General features: G+C 34.2%; 1 protein-coding gene across 4 annotated transcripts in view; it reads left to right on the top strand.

The window, feature by feature from the left end:
* LOC143895178 (GTP-binding protein Di-Ras2) overlaps positions 1-14907 on the top strand; it is a 91523-nt gene that overhangs the window by 40199 nt on the left and 36417 nt on the right. The gene's annotated exons all lie outside the window — the stretch shown is intronic.

The raw sequence follows: 14907 nt of genomic DNA, 5'->3' as shown, positions 1-14907 counted from the left end.
ACCCCCGCGTCACCAGACAGATTTTCTTTAACCATGCAACGTATTCTTCTACCTCAACTTGAATTACGCATCAGTGAGTCCCCAGCTGATGCTCGAAAAGAGCAACGAAAAAAAAGGTAATGGTTTCGTAACAATGGCTGTACGCGTCCGCGAATACTTGGCACCAGCCGTAATTTCCGTCGCAGCGTCGAAGAAGCGAAAGGAAACGAGAAAATCATCAGTAAGAGAGAGAGAGAGAGACAGAACGCGCCGAGTTCTTCTGTAAAAATGTAAAAGACACTCGTGCACATACTGCACATTTCGCTACGTGTACGTGCTGACAATCTCTTTCTCTCTCTCTCTCTCTCTCTCTCTCTCTCTCTCTCTCTCTCTCTCTCTCTCTCTCTCTCTCTCTCCTCTTCCCTACCGCCACGTTATTCTCCAGCATTTACAGCATTCGTGGAAACGACTATCGAGGCTTTCTGTACACGCACGTGACGAAAAGCCGAAGCAGCATGTTCCAGGCATGCTGCGAACGGGGCGATAGTGTAATCTCGCTCGATCCAGGTTACCTTAGCGACGCGACAAAGCGTGTGTGTATACGCGGCGTATTAAACAAAGGAGGAAACGAAATTGCATCGGAAATTGTACCGCGTCAGTCAGTCCGTTCCCAAACGAGCGCGCGAGCATTCAATCGAATATCCAGAGGAAAACACGAAAATCGCTCTGATTTTACTGCCCCGGACCCCGTCGCGTTCCCGGATCGGAATGCAATCGCAAAGTATTGTCAGATCGGTTCACAAATTCGCACGTATTTTGGAGGGATTTTAATAGGAGACAGAGTACGGTTATTCTTTTTTTCGTCATTGACGTATTACACTTTCGCTCTCAATAACCTTTGATATTTCATTGATTCTGACACGCCGTTAATGTCAGGCACTGCTCATGATGTTCGAAATAAATATTCATGAAGTTATATGGACCTGATACGATCCATTAAAGCACCGCTACAGATGTGCTTCAGACATTTCGCGCTTGTTATTATATACGGATGAATTTATTCGATTAATAAAGGGGAGAGTTCAACGAATACAACACAATAAAGCGTTGAGTATCAACCGAGCATGATAAGATGGAATCTGTGAATGAACCTTTCACCTCTAGCTGTTATTTGTTCGGTTTTTCTTCCGGATGAAGAGCAATGTCTTGACATTTGCGCATTCTGGTTGATTTATAATTTATAACTGAATCCGCCGTAAAAAGTCATCGAGAATAATTAATCCAATAACGTGATATAGATCACACTTAAAAAAATATATATATAAAAGAAGATATAATAAATAAATGTCAGTTCCAAATATACTCTTGAGTTACAATTTCTATCTTCGATATTTATATCTTACATATTTTTTAATAAGGAGTACTCGAGATCGCTCGTTATTAACGTCATCACATTATTAAATCCCGCTAGAAAAAAAGAACAATTTTAAAATACTACAAGATTATTTCTTATCGCACTGCTGTTTACCGATAATTTTAAGGGAAACATCTCACGTTCATGACGATCGTCGATCACTCGCTGTCTCGTTTCGAGTAAATCATTAGCCGAAATGACGGAATTAATGTATAACCGATGTAAATAACCGTCGAAAAATAACGATGTGTCGCGCGATCAATAGTTTCCTTATCAACATTTTTTCACATCACTGTCTGACGGAAGATACGAGGGGATAAAAGGTGGCGGTTTTATTCACTCCCCGTGTTTTCGGACGTATATCCGTCTTGTTACTCTGCCGCGTTTTCGGGGGAGAGATTGACGCGGTTCCACGTGAAAACGCGCACGCATTCCACGTCGCACCCCATCAGTCACCATTCGTTCTATAATACAATATAGGAGATTCGATGTGCTCCCTACTTTCGCCTACTCCCTTGTCAGTCAACGGGTGCGTTTGTGTGAAAAAAAAATAACACGAGAAGGGCATCTCTCGCGTGAGTATCTAAGAAAGTGGGTTAATCGTGAATAGAAGGCCTTAGATTGCTAACGATATACCAGCAACACGTAGAAATCAGAGCATGTATAGTTAAGTCAAAACCGATTTGCTAATATGACGGCTCTTTTCATTCATTTTTAATTAAACTCGAAATTCACTTTCTGCGAAATGGTTTTAATGCTCTTTTATTAATAGTTACCATTAGCGGTTATACAATTAAAGAACGATATCGGAGAAAGATATTCATTAAAATTCCGCGAATAACCTGTGTATATATCCAAGAGAAACGTAGCGCAGTAATTTTAAATTTTAATTGAATAAACTATTTTTTTAAGCAAGGCAATGTTAATTGACTCTAAATTGCGCAAGCTTGTAACGGAAATTTGCGAGAACATCGCATAACGTCTTGTATATCAATCCTCGTCAATCCTTATAAAAGGTCGATAATTATCCGCGGTTATTAATACTAAAATAGGATGTATTAACGATCGAGATCGAGAATACTCAGAGTGTCCAAACGGAAGACACGAGGAAAGACTTATTGTTGGTGAAGCATCAGCGATATTTGAAGGACGAGCAAAAATGAGAAATCAAGGTTGATACCATCGAAGGATCTTGATTTTATGCGATTTTTCGAAAAAAAAACAACGAGAGAGAGATTCTGACAAAGAGATATAATAATAGGGACAGAACGAGAGAAAACCACCGTAACGACTCACTAAAGAGAGCTTATATAGGGAGGATATCTGTGTCGTTATTCAAATCCTCTTCCTCCCGCTCACCCTCGGAGGACGAATGCGCGAAGTGAGCGGACATATCGTAAGACTCGTAAATTTCGAAACTGTCAAGTAAAACTTAACATCCGTCCCCGTGGATCTACCCTTTCTGCCACGCGGAAAGAAAAATTGGGAACTATCTCCTGACCTGACGAGGGATGCTGTCGCCTTCCGACGACGAAACGTCACAACGGCAGGATTTAGCTGCCTCATTATTGTCCGACCACCGAGTTCTCTGCGCAGTGTCATTGTTTCCAAATTGTGTAACATTAATGTTACATTACGTTAAAGCTGCGTCTCCATTGAAAGAACTTTTTGTTAATGTTCCGCATGTTTCTTAAAAAAGTTGCTGGTTGTTGCCGGAAGTTTCTTGAAGTGCCTCAATATTTCTGTTGCCTGCGACAAATGTTGCCGTTTGTGGCGTGTTTTTTTTCGAAGCGGTAAAGATGAAAGGAAAAAACTATAATAATAACACACGTCAACAAGTCGCAACAGGAACAAATGTTCCTTCAATGTGGACATTCAGTTGCCATGGACACAGTCGCGGATATGGTTACATTATCCAAAAATGTTGCCCAAAATTCAAAATCCAAATGTTCCTGTGATTATGTTGCTTCAACGTATAGAGAAAATGTTGCCATGAGTTGACATATGTCGGATTATTTTGAAATATTTAGCAGCAAAAAATTGCTCGTTGTTGTTCCAGTGAAAACGCAGCTTTATAAACCTTATTTTTTATCACGCCTACCGCGTAACACCGTGTGACCTTCTTATTGGTAAATCTGTAAGAGTCCCTGTGAGATGCCAAATTTCTGGTAAACTATGCGACTACATAAAATATAAAGTCATTAAAAATTCTCTTTATTGTAATATTAATAAAAAAAAAAGATACGTTGTTATTAATATTCTATTGTTTTCACGCAATTTGCGCCATTTCTTTATGTTATTAAAATAATTTTATATATTCAATTATTTTTAAATTAAAGAGACAACAGTTATTTATACTACTGCATCATGCATTATCCATATTTATTTTATGATAATTTTCAAAAATTATGTTAATGAACTCTTTTAATTAATTATATTTGATATACATAATAAAGACAGTCTGATTGATAAGTAGATTAGTTAACAAATCAGTCAAATACGTGATTAAAGAAAGAACTTTAGCATTATTGAAATATACTTTTATAGGACCATTAATATTTTTTTACAAATTAAGTAAATAGTGAGTTTAATTGTAATGTTTTATTAATAGGTGTTAATCAAAAGCGTCAGAAAGAGAAGTAGGGAAAGGGAATCTAATAATAATACTGAAGTTTTCTCACAATATTTTATGTAGTGCCTAACTACGCGCAATATGACATATTATTAGTAATTGTTGTGCAATTAATTTGAAGCAGCTATATATAACGCTCTGGAATATTGCTTCTGTATAGTCAACATTATTCGTCGAACGTCACTGCTAATAATTAGCCAGTCCTAATTAAACGATCGTTCGGCTACGGAGAATTCGATAAAACAACACCCGACAAAATCATGATATATTTTTCAATATTAATGAACTATCCGGAAATATCTAGAATCGGAAATCTATAGAATCGAATTTGAATGTATTTTAACGCTATGTAATATTATTATTTTTAATATCGTAAAAAACTCATTTCTGTCTATGCACACATCTAAATCTTCGGTGTTTACTACGACGTCATAAGCGGCAAACGACTTTTCTTTATTTTAACTTTTAATGAAGTGCGTTATTGAAAAATAGCATAGTGCAGAATAACTGATTTTAGTAATTAATAAACAGAAATTGTTAATCAGAACTTTTAATTAACGTCATGTTTTAGAGTAAAGAGTAATTTGGTAAATGCTCCACTTAACTGATAACATTCTGATATATTTGAAGCATAAGTAATTTTGATATTTAACTTTTAGTGGATGATAAAAGCGTTTATTAGTATCTTCCTAAATAGCTTTTATTCAAGAAAGTAGAAAAATATATAATGCTATATTTTTATGTAGAATTATATTGATTTTCTATCGTAACTTACTGCACTACGCCATTAATCTTCAAATAATCGATATCTAGAAACTTCACGTCAACTTGCTTTTCTTTATAAAAATATACGAAAATATGTTAAAATCGACAACATTATAAAGAGACATATTAAATAAATTGCATCTTTGCAACTCTTCCAGAATATCTCGTTCTCTGTCGCGTGCTGACGAACTTTTGGAGAATAGGTTGCAGCTGCTTATGACGTCACATATGCCATGTCTGACCGGGTTCCATGGCCCATGTATGTTCGCCGGCAGGCCTGCACATTCAATACGTGTGTCGGTAACAAGGACCGATCTTGCGTGAAACGATCAAAGGCGCGACAACCACGTGCGACCGAACCCGGGCTGCCTATCTATTTCTACGTCGGGCGAAGAGTTCGCCATCGTAAACGGAGTTTCGTCACCGCGTTGTGTCCTTCTGTCGCAGAACCCTCTTTTTGTCAGCCGTCCCCTTGTCATCGCACCCGAAAGATCTCAAAGCTCATTTATTGGGAAAGTTGCCGTGCTTCGGCCCTTCGGCTCGCTCGACGAATTATCAAAGCGACGGCGACGGCGCGTCATCGCTCTTCTTTGCCGCCTCCGTCCGACACGGAGAGCATATATAGAGCATATATGTGCGAAAACTTAATTTCATCTTGTAACTTGGAGCATTTTTCTCGTCGCGGAGATATGAGAATGTCAGTGATAAAAGTCATATTTGAGATAACTTAACTCTCTGTGATGGAATTTCACAGATTCTTGCTAAGAATTTCAGTAGATGATGTGTAATTAATTCAATCAATAAAATTCATATTAAATATATTCATATAACGTTGTTATGAATTTACACGTCTGACAGTGAGTCGCGCCGCCCTTGCTTATTTATCTCTTGTATTCAGCCCGTAATAAAAATTAACTTTTTTTTTTTTTATAATTCAAAAACTATAAACTTTGAAGAAAGCAGAATTCGATACATGACATTTTTATATGTGACGCTTCTTTAATAAATAAAACTGTAAGATTAAAATGTTACTGATATGAAAATGAACAATGAGTGAGAGAGATGAAAAATATAAATCAGAAACAAAAGACCATTAATAATAGCGACGCTTTTGAAAGATGTATATATACATGACTTGAAATGACACCCTTAGCTCAATTTCAACTTTTCGTGTTCTGATTTTCTCGTCAGAAACAATGCGACTACGCTCGTGTATTCCCTTGACATAAAAATATGCCGGGATGGATGAAGCGTTGTGATAGATAAGACTTGTCTTTGTAGAATCGCGTGCTTTTCGGGAGAGTGCTTCCGGAATAAAGTGAGAGTTATGAAAGACTGCCAAGCGAACATTCCATTGTTTCTATCGAAAAGAGCTTGATGGTACGAAGAATTCGCGTGCTAACGCTGCATCAAGTTTCAATCAAATTTATTGACTATCTAAATTAAATCAATATTTATTGTAAAACAGATATCTGTTTTAAAGCCCTTTCAAAGAGCGGCAAATTTTTGAAATTTTTTAATAAACGTGCAAAAAATATTAAATAACTCTTTTCTTAATTTAATGTTGAACATTCCAAGAAAAATTAGTTATTTTAATGGTGATAATTTTTTGTGTATAAACTATTCAAGATTATTCTACCTGTTTTAGATTATGCCTTGGCTTTAAATAATATTAATTTTTAAAACCAATCTATTTGACTTTAAAAACCAATAAATTGTTAATTGCATACTAAATTGGTTAAGAATACACATCAAAATATAGTAATTAATATATGTAAAATCTAAAAAAATTAAGCTTTATGGTTTCCCTCTCTTTTCTAGAAAAGGAATCTTACAGAAATAGATTGAGTATAATTCACTATCTTATAGTGTAAAGATTCCTTTGTTGTAGGAAAAATACAAGAATTATCATTAATTAAAATTATATATACATATAGAGACAATTTGATGTGTTCTATGGAAGTGACATAATAATTTATTGTCGCGTCATGTTTGTGATAAATCGTTGAAGCGCGCGAAACAATACCGCGTGATGCGCATATATTTCGTGTAGGAAATAAATACCGTTTACGCTAGGAAGAGATAAATAGTGCTCGCAATACCGGGGTAAAAACTGGCATACATTCTCCAATTGCGACATAGTTAAAAGTCCTTATAAATCACATTATGTTGTGTTTACACAACATTTAAAACATTTATACGCGATACAAGCTTTGCAGCCGTCAGCACACATATTTTTCTAATGGTATGCGGTATGCGAATTACCCATCCCTGAGTTTATTGAACAATTAAATAACAAAATACATAAAAATGTTTAAAATATTCTCTCGTGTTTTTATATAATAACAAATTATTATGAATATTAATTTTTTATTTGCAATCCAGAATGGCTTTCGGTTTTTAAAAGGTATTATATTTTATAAAATTAAAAGTATTTAAAATGATAATAATTTACATTCATTTAGTATTTATTATAACTTGCCATAAATATTTTGCTTTCTTATTTGTGAATGTTCTGCTGATTCTCTAATGTAATTTACCATAATTTGTATAATACGTAAAATACAAAATTCTATAACATTTATTTTATTAAACTTGCAACTTTACCAAAATTAATACGTTGCTGCTGTACGGGAAAGTATAGTTTATAAATACCGAATACGAAAAGAGATGGAGCTGTTATGTCGATAAATTGATTTAACTTAAATGCGAGCTGTTTTCGCGAGATACGTTGACACAATGCTGCGTTAATACAACATAACGCCACTTTTGGGATAGGGATGCAAAGCGCTTTGACAGAGTGATGAAGCTTCCTGGATAGAGGGATATACATTCGCAAGCTATAATGGAGCTGCATCGCTCCGGGGAATCTCGTTAAACGCGCGAGAAAATAATGGAATTGCTCTTTTTATATAAATTCTACCGCGCGCTAAAGGTACCTCGCGTCGCTTGAAAGCGGATCTGTGACGTGAATCGATGTGAAACGAACGGCCGGATGTCTGCCCAATTCGACAATGGTCAGCGCAATCATTATTTCTTCCGCGTCACTCACAAACGCGCGATCGTACATGGAACCTTTCCACTTATTGCGCACGATTCGCAATCATGTGCTTGAGTGTTGCATTATTATCTGTGCATTAAACGACGTCTTAAAACTGACAATGAGATCAATTCTTAACTTGAATTATCTTAATTTAGTTTTATAAGAGTGTCCTACGATTTAAGTTATAAATAAAATACGCTTGAAGAAAGATAAATAGAATATTTAAGTGATCGATGATATATGTAACTGCGTGTTAACCATATTGTTGCTAATTGGGCGGAATGGATGTGATTAATTCCATCCGATTCCACAATAACGTGTCACAGGGTGACAGTGTGTGTAGTCGAGTGCGCTTTGCGGATTCCAAATTCCGGGAATTTTCCGCGCGGATTTATTTTTCGCACAGTCCAGTACATCATTCGAGCGTGACCTTTCAACTTAGAGAGAATTCTACGAATTTGATGGACTAGTCTGTTAAAAGCACCTAAGTCTCTATATTTAATTAAGATCAAGATTTTAGATAGATTACAATTTACCATTCGATATTTTTAAAGAGAAAATTCAGTAAACATTTGACAATTGTCAAAAATATATATTAGTATATCATATACGCTTAAAGTTTTAATATTATTATTAAAAAAATATATATATTAAATATATTAAATATATTATATATAAACATTATATATATATTAATATATTATTGAATAACACATAAATTTTATCTACGAATTAATTATCGTCTCGTTGGCCACCAAATATTAATCCTTTTCGATCAAACACCGTAAAATTTATGCCTATAAATATAACCCGATAAAAGATAAATGGAATATCGAACTTATATGCTTTGTAAAATTCTAATTCTACGAAAACACGATACTTTTTAACCCCTATATATAATGAATGAAGCACAGTCGAGAGTTCCATATGCGTACTATCTATTCATCCATTGATCGTTTCTCCATATTTAATCCCCCTAAGATTGTGAAGTTCTACCCTAAATTTCGCCATCCGTCAAATATAAATTACTGACAAACTCCAAGATAAATTAAATTAACTTTAAGCAGGTAGCGAACAAGAGATCGAATCGACGAGCAGGGACCTCTGAACCTAGAAAATCGTGATACCGGGGACGGGGAATATAATGATTGATCAAAGCAGCTTGAAAGTTTTTACGCAGCCATTTCGACACATTACAAGATTGATTCGCTTGTCTTAAGACAGAGCAGACTTCTCGCAAAGCAAGAAACTTACGGCAGTAAAAAAGTGAACTGTAAAACGGACCGTGAAGAATATGAAGTTGTAGAATGAAAAAAACTCCCATATATTATAGTATTAAATTCTGTTCCGTGATTTTTTTATCGTTTTTATCGAATTTTTGTTGTAACTGATCACAGTATTTCGTTTACAAGTCGTTTACAAGTTCATAAACGTAAAAAAACAGATTTTATAAGTTGAGAAGTTACTTGTGATACATTATATTCTTTCTTCTTATTTACGAAAAACTATTTCTAAAAAATTATCCTCAAATTCTCTAAAATATATACGTAAACACATATACAATATCAAAGAAAATTTTTGTTTTCTAATATATAATGTCTGCTAATATTTTTGCATATAATATTTTATATAAATATATAAATATATATAAATATATAAATACATATATAAATATATAAATATATAAATATATAAATATATATATATATATATATATATATATATATATAATATATAATAGTATATAAGGCATATAAAAAACGGTGCCAAGCTTAATAACATCATTTTGTACAGAACACTCGATAGACACAACGAACGAATAGGCAAACCTCGCAATTATAATATTGATATACGAACATCAATATACGAGCGAGTTGTTGCGAGGATATCTGTGGAAAAACAACATCAGAAAAATCAAATAGACGACGCTCTAATTAACGAGCTCGTTACTGTCGGTCACAATTGATCGAATCAGAATTGATCAGTTCACTCGACCAGCTTCCGCATCCGTCACGAATCACGTTATATAGAACTGTAGCCTATCACTTGCTATGGCTTTCAATTAAAATAACTTAAGCGATAGTAAATCGTTCTCACTTAAGGAATGCCGCAGGAAAAGCCGGCTCGGAAAATACGTTCGAGAGAAAAAGGGAGAAAAACAGCATCTTGGTAAAGGGCACGGTCGAGCGTAAGCTATTGAACGTATAAAAACAAGTCCTAATAGAATAATGACTTTACAATAATTGAATTGATTATTTTAAGAGGATCGAAGCGCTCGATATTGCAGCGTACCAATAAAGCGTAACGCAATATTTCTTTTTCTCTTGCTTAAGAAATTGAATTTTTTAATCTATTTAACAATCAATAAAGAATTGCAGCGATAAACAATTCGTACAAAAAACAAAATCTGTATCAATATATAAAGGATTGATCAAAGATTTTTGTCCTGATAAATCTTTATTGCATCCAACATTTCGTTAAGATAAGATTCTTTATCAATATACGTAAAAAATGCTGAGTAATTGCAAGATGTATGCAATCTCAAAATAAAAATTTTACAATATTTTCTAATAATTGTTATAAAATTCGTAATGTCACAAAATTCAAATATAACTAACAATAAGTTGAAAATTAAATATAAAATTTTATTTATTTGTATTATTATGATATTTCAAAATAATTTAAAGCTTTCAGTTTTTAAAATGTTATAATGTTTCATATAAAATAGATCTTCTGATAAAAGATAATTTCGAAATTGAGCCATATTATATATAGACATTACAAACCTGTAAGACTTGTTTACCGAAATTTCACGTCGCTCTCGGAAAGATACGATTCATAATATAGATGTGTCACGATCTCCACACGGCATTCTAAATCGTATTTCTGCTACTAGCCGTTAGTCACGCTTGTCTAACTACTACGTCCAACCAAAGGGAAATTACGAGAAACGAGGAGTCGCCTTGTCCGATGCGAGTGAGACTCGCGTGAGCAAATCTCTTGTACCACTATTCACAGCTTGGCCCTTTAATGCGACTTAAGTTACATGGGTATTTGCATTTACACATGCCGGGCTTCGCTCTCTTCCCCTTTCGTAGTCAAGTAAACCGTCGCAAAATTACAGATAACATTACAAGAGAAAATATATGAACCACACCGATATGTATTTCTTTAATACTTGGTTTCGATATCTCTTGTCGCTTTAAAATGTTCGCCAATTTAAATACTATAATCAGTTATTACCATTTCCGAATTGAGAATGCATTGTAATGAACGAATAATTCAAGTATGAAAATCTTTGTGTAATACATCGATTGTTTCTTGATAATAATTATTAATTCGCGTATTCCGTATAAGATTGAACATTATGCACGATTAACATCGGAAATGCCGTACATTATTAATTTCATATGCAAATATACATTTTCGATCGATGTATGAATAAATCTTCTTCTTTAAACAAGTGTATGTGAGAGATTTAATATACGATAATAATCCACTTATCGGAAATAATTCGAAACGCAAGGCATCGAATTATACTTTATTATAAAATATTAAATATTTCGACAACGAGTGATTAATATGCGCGTGAATATATGTATTTAACCACTCTTTCATGAGTGTTGGTTTGTGTGAACGAGAAAAAACTAACAATAGGAGCAGACTTGGGAGGCATTCAGCGATGACGAAACAGAGCTACTGCTGCTGCTGTTGTATCGTATTAGTGAGGATTAATTTATCTTTTAATTTAATCTAAGGTAACAGATTTGTGAATATGACAAACACATCTCATAATTTCATTGCCTTGAAATGGACAGGTTGGGAGATTAATGTAAATGTTTAATTCCAGAACACGTATAACAATACGGTGACTTGTAATATTAAATGTTAATATTAAATGTTTTCTATTAAAATTAGATTTTCTAATTTTTCTTAATTAATGTGTCATATATAATAATTTTGATACCTTGAAACTTGACGAGTTGTAGCATCTAGTTATTATATTGTTGGCAATGTAATAACTAGATACATAATATATGTATATGTCGAAATTAAAATTTATAAAGGCATATATAAAGAACACATGAAAAATTCATCCCGTCAGCAATGCTGAAATGCGAAGGGTCTATTCGGACCTCATGTCATCTCTCTCGCTAAGCGTCATCAATCATACTGCATTTTTAGCATTACTACAACTGAAGTAACTGATCGAAGTTTATAAACATTGGTATATATATTATAATTTGACACTTATGTCACATTATATCATTACAATTCAGAGCGTTCTTATATCAAATAATGACACATTAATCGAATGGTATAATGTAAGATATTCCGCAACAATCACACATATAATACTTGAATTGATGTGTTCTGGAAATCAATTCGAGTTGAAAATCGAAAGATAAAAATACCTTGGTCATGAAACTTTCGAGTTATAAGCGGTAAAAATTATCTCGTGAAATCACACAAGATTTGCATTTAAAACTACGTATACCGATGTGTCCATTATTGATTTTTACAGTATAGGTAATACTGATTTTCATTATTCAGCTAATTTTGTCCAATTTCTTATGTGTAAATACTATAATTGTGATCTATTTTTAGATATTTTAAGATTCTGTACTTCAACTAACTTTTAGAATACGCTCTGCGAGTGTGCGTGTGCGTGTTAACGTATTGTACGATGATTGGGAGTATATAATATTTTGTAATTGATTGTATATCTATGTATTATATAATCAATTTATTTTTTATACGATTTAAAAAATATAGTAAGACGTACGTGATAAATTGGAGCGAATTAAAAAAAGGCAAAGATTAATACAATTTAAAATCTTTAAATTTTGACAACTCAAGTTTCTCAATTTTTTCTACAGATAAAACATTTAATTTATGAATAAATTCGATAATTCAGTTTTTATTTGGAGCAAAATTGTTTACGAACAATGTTGAAAAATATAATCGAAAATGATATCACATTTAGCGTCATGCAAAACGTGATTTCTCTATTTCATCTATATGTGTCCATCTTCGTTTATGCGACCGATATTTCCTCTATTTCCCAGTGTAATGTAATGTCGTGTGTCGGATACGTCTCTATCTCGACGGCAGATAGACAGTTATTTTATGTCCGCCGAGAAGCAATACTCCTTCCGTTTATAAACACTCTAATCACAATACATGTTATTCACTTGTCACGAATTAAAGAATCGTAAATTTAACAGATGATGAACTGTGTTAATATCCATTTCGAACAAAAAATAAAATATTTCACCAACCGGCGTGTATAATTTTTAGCAATCTGAAGAGACACTCCGTCTCTCCCTCCCGAGTTATATAGTTCAATCCATTAATTATCGTTTCAATCGTGTCGCGATAAATCCTGACAAATTGTTTTGAACGACGTTCTCGGTTCTCGACGTGCTCGGCTCTCAACGACGCGAAACAAGCAGGATCAGGACCGGCCAGACATAGGTGACCGCGTCTTGCAGTACAAGAACCCGTTTTCGAGAGTCACGATACATTCGAAAAGAATGGTCGATGCTTCGCGACATATCGACAAATAGTTTCACGAGTCCCGGAAGCAACGCGGTCGAAGAATACGAGCGATACTCCTTTTCCGGGTTGTTAAAGTGGCGAGTATAAATCGGGCAAGCAGACGCGGCGCCACGAAATTGCCCCAATAAGAAACTTACGGAATTGTAGTAAACTTCTTTGTAGAACTTCAGTCATAAAGAAGCAAATAGAGAAAAAGAGAGAGAGCAGAGTAAAGTAGAATATATTTCTTGTTCTGGATTAAACAGTATTCTCACAACACCAGCATTCACAGATTGCAAAAAAAAAATGTTTTCTATATGCACCGAAAAAAGGTTTTAGTTATAATAACCAAGGCTTGGTGAAATAGCTTCAACTAAAGGGTTTAGTGATTATGACGAAATAATTTGGTTAATGTTAACAAATTTGGTTAACATTAACCAAATATTTTGTCATAATCACTAAACCCTTTAATTGAAGCTATTTCACCAAGCCTTGGTTATTATAACCAAACCCTTTGTACAAATATATCAAGATATATAGATTATGTGAACGTGTTTCTTTATACTATTTACTATTATTCCGCGATAATAAAAATTTCAAACGTATACAGCGGTTCTGGGATTATTAATATCGAGAATAGCCTATAAAGTATATTTGGCTATCATTAAACTCGAGTCAAGAAAGATGGAGAAAAAGAACGGAGGCGGAGCAGGCCAGCACCGGCAAACGCCTGACGCCCCCGTGTTTCGCTTTATTAAGCTCCCCTTTCCACCAATTAATACGGAAGAAATGGTACGGAAGAGTGTCCTTCTTTCCAAGCGCCGAGCTTGATAAAGAGGAGCTCGGTGACGCTCGCGTAACAAATCGTCGAAGCGATGGCGCCGCGATGGAGGAAGCGCCTGTTCCGACGACGCGAGTAACGACAACGCGTAAAATAGAAAGGTGCAGGAATAAGAAAAATTGCATGATCAACGGGTCTGGTGCCGGTATTCACAAAGGACGCGTGCGTACCTCTCGATAAGACTAATTCTGGAGACGGGTGTGTGAAATATATACCGTTATCGTTTGAGAACAATGCACAAGGTTATATAGTTAGAAAGAGAACCGCGTCTAACAAAAGAAAGTCGAAAGTAATGAAGAGTGATTCGTGTTATGTATGTCGATTGTTTCTAAAATTAATAATTATATGTTCTTAAATTATCGCAATGATACGATTCCTATATTATAAAACTTAACATATAACTTTACATAAACATAAATTTACATCGATTTAATTTACTTTACAATTGTCGACACACTTGCCTTCAAAGTGTCTGATTAAGACTGTGTTTCGTCCCGTTTGCATTTTATGTCGTACCTACATTTCCTTTAACTCACACTTACGAAGCTCTTAATTAAAACCGACGCATAATGACTTCCTTTATGTCACTTGTAATAAATTTTCGATAAAACTGGAGAATCCGAAGCTAAACGCAGCAAAAAATAACTTTGTCGCTGAAATATGACGTTTCATTATTTTAATTATTAATTAAA

Source organism: Temnothorax americanus, unplaced genomic scaffold (assembly GCF_048541705.1).
Source record: "Temnothorax americanus isolate GAGA-0224 unplaced genomic scaffold, ASM4854170v1 Scaffold15, whole genome shotgun sequence".
NCBI classification, from domain to species: Eukaryota; Metazoa; Arthropoda; class Insecta; order Hymenoptera; family Formicidae; genus Temnothorax; species Temnothorax americanus.
This window is presented reverse-complemented; position numbering and strand designations above follow the sequence as displayed.